This window comes from Delphinapterus leucas, chromosome 10 (genome assembly GCF_059928025.1).
Source record: "Delphinapterus leucas isolate spDelLeu-1000000601 "Yukka" chromosome 10, BTC_Dleu_Yukka2, whole genome shotgun sequence".
Taxonomy (NCBI): Eukaryota; Metazoa; Chordata; class Mammalia; order Artiodactyla; family Monodontidae; genus Delphinapterus; species Delphinapterus leucas.
The window spans coordinates 62,241,548-62,255,717 of record NC_143138.1 but is presented as its reverse complement, the minus strand read 5'-3'; the positions used below and the strand labels follow the sequence as shown (position 1 = coordinate 62,255,717).

Sequence of the window (14,170 nt, the reverse complement as noted above, 5' to 3'; positions counted from 1 at the left end):
GGGTTTCCCTGGCTGCACTCCTCACAAACGCTAAAAGCGTTAAGTGCTCAAGAGGGCATGCCCAAAAGGGAAGCCTACCATTGCTGTTGCCGGGATCGTAAATTGGTAACAGCCGGTATGAAGGTCAGTAGGCAAGTTCCTTACCAAACTAAACACTGGAGGGACCCCGAGATTCGGCACACACGCTGCAGGTCGTATAACCAGAGACCAGCATCATTGGAAGGAAGCACTTGCACCCCAGCGGTCGTTGTGGTACCCTTTACCACAGCCAAGACATACAAAGGAACGACATGTCGAGCGCGGGGTGAATGCAGAAAGCTGTTCTGCTACCTACATTCCCTCGACTACCACTCATCCACAGAACAAAATGATCTCATACTATTTGCAGCAGCATGGATGGAGCAGTCGATGATCTCACTGATTCTGGTAAATTAGAGGCAGCAAGGCACAAATCCCAGGCTATCTCTTATATGTGCAGTCTAAATAGGGATACAAAGGAAGCAGCATACAAAGGAAACACAGGTTTACAAAGGGAAGAGAGAAGCGTGGAATTCTCAGAGGGGGATATTGGAGACCCGGGAAGGGGGAAGTAGGAAGCTGGGATTCTCAGACACACGCTTAACGTATCAAAAAGTGCTCATCAAGGGCGACCCAACCGAAAGCATAGGGAGCGCTACAAAACTTTCCTCAATAAACTGACAGGGCAAAGAACCCGAAACGCTCCAGGGACAGCTCCGATTATAATTGCATCAAGGGGCTGTAGAACTCAAACAGACGCAACGTTGTTTATTAACTATGCTGAAAGGGAAAAGGAGTATTGAAAGACAAGGCAAGGAAGGGGTTAAGAAATGCCTTTCCTCTGTTACCTCAGGCCTCTGCGACGTCATCGGCTGGAGTCACACCCCTGGAGCCTCGGCGGGCCTGGGTCCCAAGGCTGGAGTATGCTGCTGCTGAGGGAGCAAGGGAGGAGGACGTGCCACCTGACCAGCGACCCCTCGGACCTCTAGTGTCCATTCTCCCCTGCGTGGTACCACAGTCTCCCGGTCCAACGTGGCCCTCCTACGGGTAAGCAAAGCCTGGTGTACCCAAGTGACGGTGGAGCAGCTGAGAGGGAAGAGCTGTGAGGAAACCGGCTCTCCACGGCTCCTGCTAGGCAGGTCCCCACCTCCAGCCCACTTCGTTAGAGTCGCCCCACCTGCGAAGCACGGCACCCACCGAGTAGCCCACTTACAAGTCTTGCGATACGCCTGGGGTGCGGCAGTGCAGGTTAAGGGGCAGGAGGCGAGGATACACAAGCCCTGGGGTGTGTGTTTAGCCACGTTCGACTCCCCATGTTTCTTCCAACACCGGGACGCTCGCTAAGGCTTTGTTTCCCCAAGTTACCAGAGAGGACACGGAGTAGTGCTGCCGCCTTGTGGCACACTGCCGTAACAACCTTACAAACCGTGCCGAAGGGCACCTATCATTCACAATGCCTGCGGCCTGCCGCTTTGCAAACGCAGCCCTGCCCTCAAGAAATATCCTGGGCTAGGTAATCTGAAGTGAATTCAAAACAGGGCCGACTCTCAGGCAGAAACCTTTCAAGACCTCAGTGGTGCTCACCCGCGTTTTAGAAAACAGCACATTCAAATGAAAAGATGCTCAGGATCTGTCATGATTAGAGAGTGCAAAGGAAGCTAGGCGAGGGTTTCCCTGGCTGCAGTCCTCACAAACGCTAAAAGCGTTAAGTGCTCAAGAGGGCATGCCCAAAAGGGAAGCCTACCATTGCTGTTGCCGGGATCGGAAAATGGTAACAGCCGGTATGAAGGTCAGTAGGCAAGTTCCTTACCAAACTAAACACTGGAGGGACCCCGAGATTCGGCACACACGCTGCAGGTCGTATAACCAGAGACTAGCATCATTGGAAGGAAGCACTTGCACCCCAGCGGTCGTTCTGGTACCCTTTACCACAGCCAAGACATACAAAGGAACGACATGCCGAGCGCGGGGTGAATGCAGAAAGCTGTTCTGCTACCTACATTCCCTCGACTACCACTCATCCACAGAACAAAATGATCTCATACTATTTGCAGCAGCATGGATGGAGCAGTCGATGATCTCACTCATTCTGGTAAATTAGAGGCAGCAAGGCACAAATCCCAGGCTATCTCTTATATGTGCAGTCTAAATAGGGATACAAAGGAAGCAGCATACAAAGGAAACACAGGTTTACAAAGGGAACAGAGAAGCGTGGAGTTCTCAGAGGGGGATATTGGAGACCCGGGAAGGGGGAAGTAGGAAGCTGGGATTCTCAGACACACGCTTAACGTATCAAAAAGTGCTCATCAAGGGCGACCCAACCGAAAGCATAGGGAGCGCTACAAAACTTTCTTCAATAAACTGACAGGGCAAAGAACCCGAAACGCTCCAGGGACAGCTCCGATTATAATTGCATCAAGGGGCTGTAGAACTCAAACAGACGCAAGGTTGTTTATTAACTATGCTGAAAGGGAAAAGGAGTATTCAAAGACAAGGCAAGGAAGGGGTTAAGAAATGCCTTTCCTCTGTTACCTCAGGCCTCTGCGACGTCATCGGCTGGAGTCACACTCCTGGAGCCTCCGCGGGCCTGGGTCCCAAGGCTGGAGTATGCTGCTGCTGAGGGAGCAAGGGAGGAGGACGTGCCACCTGACCAGCGACCCCTCGGACCTCTAGTGCCCATTCTCCCCTGCGTGGTCTCACAGTCTCCCGGTCCAACGTGGCCCTCCTACGGGTAAGCAAAGCCTGGTGTACCCAAGTGACGGTGGAGCAGCTGAGAGGGAAGAGCTGTGAGGAAACCGGGTCTCCACGGCTCCTGCTAGGCAGGTTCCCACCTCCAGCCCACTTCGTTAGAGTCGCCCCACCTGCGAAGCACGGCACCCACCGAGTAGCCCACTTACAAGTCTTGCGATACGCCTGGGGTGCGGCAGTGCAGGTTAAGGGGCAGGAAGCGAGGATACACAAGCACTGGGGTGTGTGTTTAGCCACGTTCGACTCCCCATGTCCGGTCCAACACCGGGACCCCCGCTAAGGCTTTGTTTCCCCAAGTTACCAGAGAGGACACGGAGTAGTGCTGCCGCCTTGTGGCACACTGCCGTAACAACCTTACAAACCGTGCCGAAGGGCACCTATCATTCACAATGCCTGCGGCCTGCCGCTTTGCAAACGCAGTCCTGCCCTCAAGAAATATCCTGGGCTAGGTAATCTGAAGTGAATTCAAAGCAGGGCCGACTCTCAGGCAGAAACCTTTCAAGACCTCAGTGGTGCTCACCCGCGTTTTAGAAAACAGCACATTCAAATGAAAAGATGCTCAGGATCTGTCATGATTAGAGAGTGCAAAGGAAGCTAGGCGAGGGTTTCCCTGGCTGCAGTCCTCACCAACGCTAAAAGCGTTAAGTGCTCAAGAGGGCATGCCCAAAAGGGAAGCCTACCATTGCTGTTGCCGGGATCGTAAATTGGTAACAGCCGGTATGAAGGTCAGTAGGCAAGTTCCTCACCAAAATAAACACTGGAGGGACCCCGAGATTCGGCACACACGCTGCAGGTCTTATAACCAGAGACTAGCATCATTGGAAGGAAGCACTTGCACCCCAGCGGTCGTTGTGGTACCCTTTACCACAGCCAAGACATACAAAGGAACGACATGTCGAGCGCGGGGTGAATGCAGAAAGCTGTTCTGCTACCTACATTCCCTCGACTACCACTCATCCACAGAACAAAATGATCTCATACTATTTGCAGCAGCATGGATGGAGCAGTCGATGATCTCACTAATTCTGGTAAATTAGAGGCAGCAAGGCACAAATCCCAGGCTATCTCTTATATGTGCAGTCTAAATAGGGATACAAAGGAAGCAGCATACAAAGGAAACACAGGTTTACAAAGGGAAGAGAGAAGCGTGGAGTTCTCAGAGGGGGATATTGGAGACCCCGGAAGGGGGAAGTAGGAAGCTGGGGTTCTCAGACACACGCTTAACGTATCAAAAAGTGCTCATCAAGGGCGACCCAACCGAAAGCATAGGGAGCGCTACAAAACTTTCCTCAATAAACTGACAGGGCAAAGAACCCGAAACGCTCCAGGGACAGCTCCGATTATAATTGCATCAAGGGGCTGTAGAACTCAAACAGACGCAACGTTGTTTATTAACTATGCTTAAAGGGAAAAGGAGTATTCAAAGACAAGGCAAGGAAGGGGTTAAGAAATGCCTTTCCTCTGTTACCTCAGGCCTCTGCGATGTCATCGGCTGGAGTCACACCCCTGGAGCCTTGGCGGGCCTAAGTCCCAAGGCTGGAGTATGCTGCTGCTGAGGGAGCAAGGGAGGAGGACGTGCCACCTGACCAGCGACCCCTCGGACCTCTAGTGCCCATTCTCCCCTGCGTGGTCTCACAGTCTCCCGGTCCAACGTGGCCCTCCTACAGGTAAGCAAAGCCTGGTGTACCCAAGTGACGGTGGAGCAGCTGAGAGGGAAGAGCTGTGAGGAAACCGGCTCTCCACGGCTCCTGCTAGGCAGGTCCCCACCTCCAGCCCACTTCGTTAGAGTCGCCCCACCTGCGAAGCACGGCACCCACCGAGTAGCCCACTTACAAGTCTTGCGATACGCCTGGGGTGCGGCAGTGCAGGTTAAGGGGCAGGAGGCGAGGATACACAAGCCCTGGGGTGTGTGTTTAGCCACGTTCGACTCCCCATGTCCCGTCCAACACCGGGACCCCCGCTAAGGCTTTGTTTCCCCAAGTTACCAGAGAGGACACGGAGTAGTGCTGCCGCCTTGTGGCACACTGCCGTAACAACCTTACAAACCGTGCCGAAGGGCACCTATCATTCACAATGCCTGCGGCCTGCCGCTTTGCAAATGCAGCCCTGCCCTCAAGAAATATCCTGGGCTAGGTAATCTGAAGTGAATTCAAAGCAGGGCCGACTCTCAGGCAGAAACCTTTCAAGACCTCAGTGGTACTCACCCGCGTTTTAGAAAACAGCACATTCAAATGAAAAGATGCTCAGGATCTGTCATGATTAGAGAGTGCAAAGGAAGCTAGGCGAGGGTTTCCCTGGCTGCAGTCCTCACAAACGCTAAAAGCGTTAAGTGCTCAAGAGGGCATGCCCAAAAGGGAAGCCTACCATTGCTGTTGCCGGGATCGTAAATTGGTAACAGCCGGTATGAAGGTCAGTAGGCAAGTTCCTTACCAAACTAAACACTGGAGGGACCCCGAGATTCGGCACACACGCTGCAGGTCGTATAACCAGAGACCAGCATCATTGGAAGGAAGCACTTGCACCCCAGCGGTCGTTGTGGTACCCTTTACCACAGCCAAGACATACAAAGGAACGACATGTCGAGCGCGGGGTGAATGCAGAAAGCTGTTCTGCTACCTACATTCCCTCGACTACCACTCATCCACAGAACAAAATGATCTCATACTATTTGCAGCAGCATAGATGGAGCAGTCGATGATCTCACTAATTCTGGTAAATTAGAGGCAGCAAGGCACAAATCCCAGGCTATCTCTTATATGTGCAGTCTAAATAGGGATACAAAGGAAGCAGCATACAAAGGAAACACAGGTTTACAAAGGGAAGAGAGAAGCGTGGAGTTCTCAGAGGGGGATATTGGATACCCGGGAAGGGGGAAGTAGGAAGCTGGGATTCTCAGACACACGCTTAACGTATCAAAAAGTGCTCATCAAGGGCGACCCAACCGAAAGCATAGGGAGCGCTACAAAACTTTCCTCAATAAACTGACAGGGCAAAGAACCCGAAACGCTCCAGGGACAGCTCCGATTATAATTGCATCAAGGCGCTGTAGAACTCAAACAGACGCAACGTTGTTTATTAACTATGCTGAAAGGGAAAAGGAGTATTCAAAGACAAGGCAAGGAAGGGGTTAAGAAATGCCTTTCCTCTGTTACCTCAGGCCTCTGCGACGTCATCGGCTGGAGTCACACCCCTGGAGCCTCGGCGGGCCTGGGTCCCAAGGCTGGAGTATGCTGCTGCTGAGGGAGCAAGGGAGGAGGACGTGCCACCTGACCAGCGGCCCCTCGGACCTCTAGTGCCCATTCTCCCCTGCGTGGTACCACAGTCTCCCGGTCCAACGTGGCCCTCCTACGGGTAAGCAAAGCCTGGTGTACCCAAGTGACGGTGGAGCAGCTGAGAGGGAAGAGCTGTGAGGAAACCGGCTCTCCACGGCTCCTGCTAGGCAGGTTCCCACCTCCAGCCCACTTCGTTAGAGCCGCCCCACCTGCGAAGCACGGCACCCACCAAGTAGCCCACTTACAAGTCTTGCGATACGCCTGGGGTGGGGCAGTGCAGGTTAAGGGGCAGGAGGCCAGGATACACAAGCCCTGGGGTGTGTGTTTAGCCACGTTCGACTCCCCATGTCCCTTCCAACACCGGGACGCCCGCTAAGGCTTTGTTTCCCCAAGTTACCAGAGAGGACACGGAGTAGTGCTGCCGCCTTGTGGCACACTGCCGTAACAACCTTACAAACCGTGCCGAAGGGCACCTATCATTCACAATGCCTGCGGCCTGCCGCTTTGCAAACGCAGCCCTGCCCTCAAGAAATATCCTGGGCTAGGTAATCTGAAGTGAATTCAAAGCAGGGCCGACTCTCAGGCAGAAACCTTTCAAGACCTCAGTGGTACTCACCCGCGTTTTAGAAAACAGCACATTCAAATGAAAAGATGCTCAGGATCTGTCATGATTAGAGAGTGCAAAGGAAGCTAGGCGAGGGTTTCCCTGGCTGCAGTCCTCACAAACGCTAAAAGCGTTAAGTGCTCAAGAGGGCATGCCCAAAAGGGAAGCCTACCATTGCTGTTGCCGGGATCGTAAATTGGTAACAGCCGGTATGAAGGTCAGTAGGTAAGTTCCTTACCAAACTAAACACTGGAGGGACCCCGAGATTCGGCACACACGCTGCAGGTCGTACAACCAGAGACCAGCATCATTGGAAGGAAGCACTTGCACCCCAGCGGTCGTTGTGGTACCCTTTACCACAGCCAAGACATACAAAGGAACGACATGTCGAGCGCGGGGTGAATGCAGAAAGCTGTTCTGCTACCTACATTCCCTCGACTACCACTCATCCACAGAACAAAATGATCTCATACTATTTGCAGCAGCATGGATGGAGCAGTCGATGATCTCACTAATTCTGGTAAATTAGAGGCAGCAAGGCACAAATCCCAGGCTATCTCTTATATGTGCAGTCTAAATAGGGATACAAAGGAAGCAGCATACAAAGGAAACACAGGTTTACAAAGGGAAGAGAGAAGCGTGGAGTTCTCAGAGGGGGATATTGGAGACCCGGGAAGGGGGAAGTAGGAAGCTGGGATTCTCAGACACACGCTTAACGTATCAAAAAGTGCTCATCAAGGGCGACCCAACCGAAAGCATAGGGAGCGCTACAAAACTTTCCTCAATAAACTGACAGGGCAAAGAACCCGAAACGCTCCAGGGACAGCTCCGATTATAATTGCATCAAGGGGCTGTAGAACTCAAACAGACGCAACGTTGTTTATTAACTATGCTGAAAGGGAAAAGGAGTATTCAAAGACAAGGCAAGGAAGGGGTTAAGAAATGCCTTTCCTCTGTTACCTCAGGCCTCTGCGACGTCATCGGCTGGAGTCACACCCCTGGAGCCTCGGCGGGCCTGGGTCCCAAGGCTGGAGTATGCTGCTGCTGAGGGAGCAAGGGAGGAGGACGTGCCACCTGACCAGCGGCCCCTCGGACCTCTAGTGCCCATTCTCCCCTGCGTGGTACCACAGTCTCCCGGTCCAACGTGGCCCTCCTACGGGTAAGCAAAGCCTGGTGTACCCAAGTGACGGTGGAGCAGCTGAGAGGGAAGAGCTGTAAGGAGACCGGGTGTCCACGGCTCCTGTTTGGCAGGTTCCCACCTCCAGCCCACTTCGTTAGAGTCGCCCCACCTGCGAAGCACGGCACCCACCGAGTAGCCCACTTAGAAGTCTTGCGATATGCCTGGGGTGGGGCAGTGCAGGTTAAGGGGCAGGAGGCGAGGATACACAAGCCCTGGGGTGTGTGTTTAGCCACGTTCGACTCCCCATGTCCCGTCCAACACCGGGACCCCCGCTAAGGCTCTGTTTCCCCAAGTTACCAGAGAGGACACGGAGTAGTGCTGCCGCCTTGTGGCACACTGCCGTAACAACCTTACAAACCGTGCGGAAGGGCACCTATCATTCACAATGCCTGCGGCCTGCTGCTTTGTAAACGCAGCCCTGCCCTCAAGAAAGATCGTGGGCTAGGTAATCTGAAGTGAATTCAAAGCAGGGCCGACTCTCAGGCAGAAACCTTTCAAGAACTCAGTGGTACTCACCCGCGTTTTAGAAAACAACACATTCAAATGAAAAGATGCTCAGGATCTGTCATGATTAGAGAATGCAAATAAAAGTAGTTGAGGTATTTCCTGGCTCCAGTCCTGGAGAAGCCTAAAAACAGTAAGTGCTCAAGAGGGCAGGCAGAATAGGGAAGCCTACTAGGCTGCTGGTTGGAAAGTAAATTAGTAACAGTCAGTATGGAGATTAGCAGACCAGTTTCTTAGCTAACTAAACACTAGAGCTACCACGAGATTCGGCAACCCCACTCCAGCTCGTACAACCAGAGAACAGCATCATTGGAAAAAGACACTTGCACCCCAATGGTCGCTGTGGTACTCTTTACCATAGCCAAGCCATGCAAATGACCGAAATGTCCAGCGAGAGATGAATGGATAAAGAAGTTGTGCTACCTATACTCCCTTGACTGTCACTCATTCAGACAATAAAGTGAACTCATGCTATTTGTAGCAACAGGGACGGAGCAGTAGATGATCTCACTGATTCCGGTAAATAAGAGACAGAAAGACATATAGTCCAGGATATCACTTACATGTGCAGTCGAAAAATGGATACACAGGAAGTGATGTACAAAGGAAACACAGACTCACAGATGGAAAAAAGAAGTGAAGAATTACCATAGGGCGAAATTGGGGATCGGGGAAGGATGAAGTAGGAGGTTGGGATTAACAGAAAGACACTCATGTATCAAAAAGAGTTTATCAACGACGACCCTCCTGATATCACAGGGAACAGTCCTCTACATTCTCCATAACCTAACAGGGAAAAGAATCTGAAATACAACAGGTACAGCTACATTTATAATTGCATCATGTTGCTGCAGATCTCAAACAAACAGCACGTTGTATATAAACTATGCTGAAATAGAAAACAAATATTAAACTATAAAAGAGGAAAAAGGCAGGAAAGGCCAACTCTATTACCCTCAGGCCTGGGTGACGTGGGCTTCTCTCACAGCCCTGGAGCCTCAGCAGGCCTGGGCCCCAGGTCTGGAGTAGGCTGGTGCTGAGGGAGCCAGCGGGGAGAACGTGCCACCAGATCAGCGGCCCCTCGGGCCTCTCGTGCCCATTCTCCTCTGCATGGGACCACAATCTCCCGACCCAAGCCGGCTCTCTTACAGGTAAGCAAAGCCTAGTGTACCCAAAGAATGGTGGACCCGCTGGGAGGGAAGTGCTGTGAAAAGACAGCGGATCTCCCCGATCCTACTGGTGAGGTTCCCACCTCCAGCCTATTTCCTTTGACTCACCCCACCTACGAAGCGCAGCACCCTCCGAATAGCACACTGGCAATTCTTTGGGATCTGCCTGGCCTCGGGCGGTGCAGGGTAAGCGGGAAGAGCTAAAGATACACAAGCCCTGTGGTGTGTGTTCAGCCACGTTCCACTCCAATTCCCAACCCAACACCAGGACTCCCTCTAAGGCTCTGTTTGCCCAAGTTACCAGAGAGGCCACGAAGCAGTGCTGCCGCCTTGTGGCGCTTTCCCATAACAACAACTTTAAAAACTGTGCTCAAGGGCACTTAGTATTATTCACAAGGCCTGCGGGGCTGCAAATGATCTGAGCGCTTGAGAAAGGTCCTGGGCTAGTCATCTGAAATGAATTCAAATCAGGCCCGATGCGCGCAGAAACGTTTCAAGAGCTCAGTGGTACTCACATGCTTTTTAAAAAACAGCACATCAAATGAAAAGATGCTCAGAATGTCATGATTAGAGAGTGCAAATAAATGTAGACAAGGTGTTCCCTGGCTCCAGTCCTCAAAAAGCCTAAAAGGTGGAAGTGCTCAACAGGGCAGGCAGAAGAAGGAAGCCTACTAGACTGCTGGTTTGAATGTAAATTGGTAACAGCCAGTATGCAGATCAGTAGGCAAGTTCCTTACTAAATTAAAAACTAGAGCTAACACGAGATTCGGCAACCCCACTCCGGTTCATACAACCAGAGAATACCATCATTAAAAAAAAACACTTGCACCCCAACGGTCGTTGTGGTACTCTTTACCATAGCCAATCCAAGCAAATGACAAACTATCAAAAAGAAAGAATCTTAAAATCAGCAAGAGTAGAGAAGCTTATAACTTACAAGAGAACCTCATAGGATTATTATTTTTTTGTGTGTGGTACTCGGGCCTCTCAGTGCTGTGGCCTCGGCCTCTCCTGTTGCATAGCACAGGCTCCGGACGCGCAGGCCCAGCGGCCATGGCTCACGGGCCCAGCCGCTCCAGGGCATGTGGGATCTTCCCGGACGGGGGCACGAATCCATGTCCCCTGCATCGGCAGGCGGACTCCCAACCACTGGACCACCAGGGAAGCCCAAGATTATTATTTTTTTTTAATATTTATTTATTTGTTTGCACTGGGTCTTAGTTGTGGCACATGGGCTCCTTAGTTGTGGCATGCAAACTCTTAGTTGCAGCATGCATGTGGGATCTAGTTCCCTGATCATGGATGGAAGCCGGGCCTCCTGCACTGGTAGCATGGGGTCTTATCCACTGCACCACCAGGGAAGTCCCTAGAGCCTCATAAGGTTAAAAGTTGATTTCTGAGCAGAAACCTCACAGGTCAGGAGAGAGTGGGATGATATATTCAAATTGCTCAAAAAAAAAAACCCCAAAAACAAAAAACCTTGCCAACCAATAATATCCTATTCATCATAATTGTCCTTCTTGAATGAAGAGATTAAAAACTCTTTTCAAAAAACAAAAGCTGGCCAGAGTGTCAGGAAAAGACTAAAGATTAGATTGTAAGAAAAGAAAATAGAAGCCATGTTTCGAAGACCTGTAGTACAGGTATTTCATCAGTTTGTAAGACATGAGTCTGAAATAGCTAGCAGTTTGGTTCTCAACAGATCTCTGAATCATGTGCAGCTACTTGGTTGAGTAGGTTAGGACCCTATCATGAGACAGGTAGAAGGAAAAAACCCAGTCACGATATTTTCTGTAGCAGCAAATGAGATGTGGCGATCAGGGGAAAATGAAGCATTACCAAATGGGTGATGTCAGTCAAAAGACAACGTGGCACAGAATTTCAGTATTCTGACCAGGCCTCGGAAATGTGGCATATCAGTATGTGAAAAAGGCGTCTTGAATTTACCTGGAAGGGAAAGTAGACTATGGTGAATATATGGATAAAAATAATGTGAGACAACAAGCAACAACAATTATAGCTGATAACATTATATTTCTGAGTGAACAAAGGAAAGAGAAGGCATAGAATGTACGATTCTTCTTTGGCCATTGTTTGGTACAGTCTCATTTCCAAATCATGATAGTCTTTATAGTTTTTAAGGACAAGAATTAAAATACTCTTATGTAAAAAAACAAAACAAAAAACACAAAAGCTGAGGGAGTTCATCATCACTAGATCTGTCTTAGGACAAATTCTAAAAGAGTTCCTCAAGCTAAAATAAAAGGACGCTAAATAGTACCATGAAAACATATGAGACTACACAATAGACTTGTAAATGTTAGTATATAGTTAAGGTAAGAATACCTTAATAGTGTGATATGGTGGTGTGTTAACCAGTTAACTTTAGTATATAAAAGTTAAAGGATGAGATTATTAAAATAACAGCAGCTATAATAATTTTAATGTATAAACAATATACAAAGAGGTAAATTGTAACACCATACACAAAAATTCATTGAGGGGAGTAAAAGAGTAGATTTTTTTTTGTATGTGATGGAAGTTACATTGTTATCAACATAAAATAGAGTGTTATATCTATAAGATGTTTTTTGTGAGCCTCATGGAACCACAAAGCAAAAACCTGTACTAGATTCAGAAAATACAAAGGGAAGGGAATACCCTACAGGATATCAGTAATTCACAAAGAAAGGCAGAAGAGGAAAAAAGGAACAAGAAACAAAAAAAATCCAGGAAACAATAAGATGGCATTGATAAGTCTTCACCTATCAATAATTACTGTAAACACAGATATATTAAATTCTCTAGTCAAAAGTCATAGAGTGGCTAGATAAAAACACAAGATCAAACTATATGCTGCCTATCAGAGGATCCCTTCAGTGTCAAAAACACAAACAGCCTCCAAGTGAAGCTTTAGAACAAGATATTCCATACATGTGGAAACCAAAAGAAAGCAGTGGTAGCTAGAGTTACACCAGACAAAACAGACTTTAAGCCAAAAGCTGCAACAAGAAAAAAAATAAGGTCATTACATAATGATAATGTTTTCAATTCATCAAGAAGACAACAATCATAAATAAATATGCACTCAACAGTGGAGGACCTTAATGTGTTAAGCAAATACTAACAGATTTGAAGAGAGAAATAGACAATAGAAAAAAAGTGTCCAGATCTTTTTTTTTTTTTTTTTTTTTTTTTGCTGTATAAGGGCCTCTCACTGTTGTGGCCTCTCCCGTCGCGGAGCACAGGGTCCGGACGCACAGGCCCAGCGGCCATGGCTCACGGGCCCAGCCGCTCTGCAGCATGTGGGATCCTCCCGGACCGGGGCGTGAACCCGTGTCCCCTGAATCAGCAGGCGGACTCCCAACCACTGTGCCACCAGGGAAGCCCCTGTCCAGATCTTTAATACCCAACGTTCAACACTGAATAGATCATCCAGAAAGAAAACCAATAAGGGAGTACTGAACTTGAATTATACATTAGACCAAATGGACTTAGACAAAAAGAGAACAGCCCATCCACCAGCAGCAGAAGACATATTCTTCTCAACGGCACATTGAACATTCTCCAGGACAGATCATGCGATGGATCACTGAACAAGTCTTAGTAAATTTAAGAAGACTGATATTATACTAAGTATAATTTTTAGTGATTCAGTTATACACATATATACATTCTTTTTAAAATATTCTTTTCCATTATGGTTTATTATAGGATATTGAATATAGTTCTCTGTGCGTAGAACCTTGTTGTTTATCCATTCTATATACAAAATCTTATACCTGCTCACCCCAACCTCCCACTCCATGCCTTCCCCTAACCCCTCCCCGTTGGCAACCACCAGTCAGTTCTCTATGTCCGTGATTCTGTTTCTGTTTCATACATAGGTTCATTTTTGTCATATTGATATTTTAGATTCCACATGTAAGTGATAACATATGGTATTTGTCTTTCTCTTTCTGATTTACTTCACTTACATACTATACATTGGGTTGGTCAAAGAGTGCCTTTGGTTTTTAAGTAAAAATAAAAGACACACTTTTCATTTTCGCCAAGAACTTTATTGAACAACGTATTCACCCTTTTGTTCCACTACCTTCTGCCATTTTTCAGGCAACTTCATAATTCCATCTTCCCAAAGCTTTTTACTGTTTTGAGCAAAGAACTGTTCCAGGTGCCTTTTATAGTCTTCCAGGGAATTGAAATTTTTTCCCTCAAGAGAATTTTTGTAAAGACCAAAATAAATGGAAATCAAAAGGTACAATGTCTGGTGAATATGGTGGATGAATCAGGATACGGTGGATGAATCCCAGCCTAGCTGTAACAGTTTTTGCCTGGTCATCAAAGAAACATGTGGTCTTGCATTATCCTGATGGAAGATTATGCATTTTCTATTGACTAATTCTGGACGCTTTTCATTGAGTGCTGCTTTCAGTTGGTCTAACTGGGAGCAGTACTTGTTGGAATTAATTGTTTGGTTTTCTGGAAGAAGCTCATAATAGAGGACTCCTTTCCAATCCCACCATATAGACAACATCACCTTCTTTGGATGAAAACCAGCCTTTGTTGTGGTTGGTGGTGGTTCATATCACTTGCCCCAAGATCTCTTCCATTCCACATTGTACAGCATCCACTTTTCGTTGCCCATCACAATTTGTTTTAAAAACAGAAAGTT

The 14,170-nt window shown here is 48.4% G+C and overlaps 1 long non-coding RNA gene and 1 pseudogene across 1 annotated transcript; both read left to right on the top strand.

Annotated features, from left to right (window-relative positions):
- The first annotated feature begins 444 nt into the window (after window positions 1–444).
- Window positions 445–8,454, top strand: LOC149748261 (uncharacterized). The gene is made up of 3 exons (XR_016394717.1): window positions 445–2,749; window positions 4,240–4,433; window positions 5,924–8,454. It is a non-coding gene; the product is annotated as an uncharacterized LOC149748261 (long non-coding RNA).
- A 1,381-nt stretch (window positions 8,455–9,835) lies between these two features.
- LOC149748260 (single-stranded DNA-binding protein, mitochondrial pseudogene) lies at window positions 9,836–13,664 on the top strand (annotated as a pseudogene).
- Window positions 13,665–14,170: the final 506 nt, after the last annotated feature.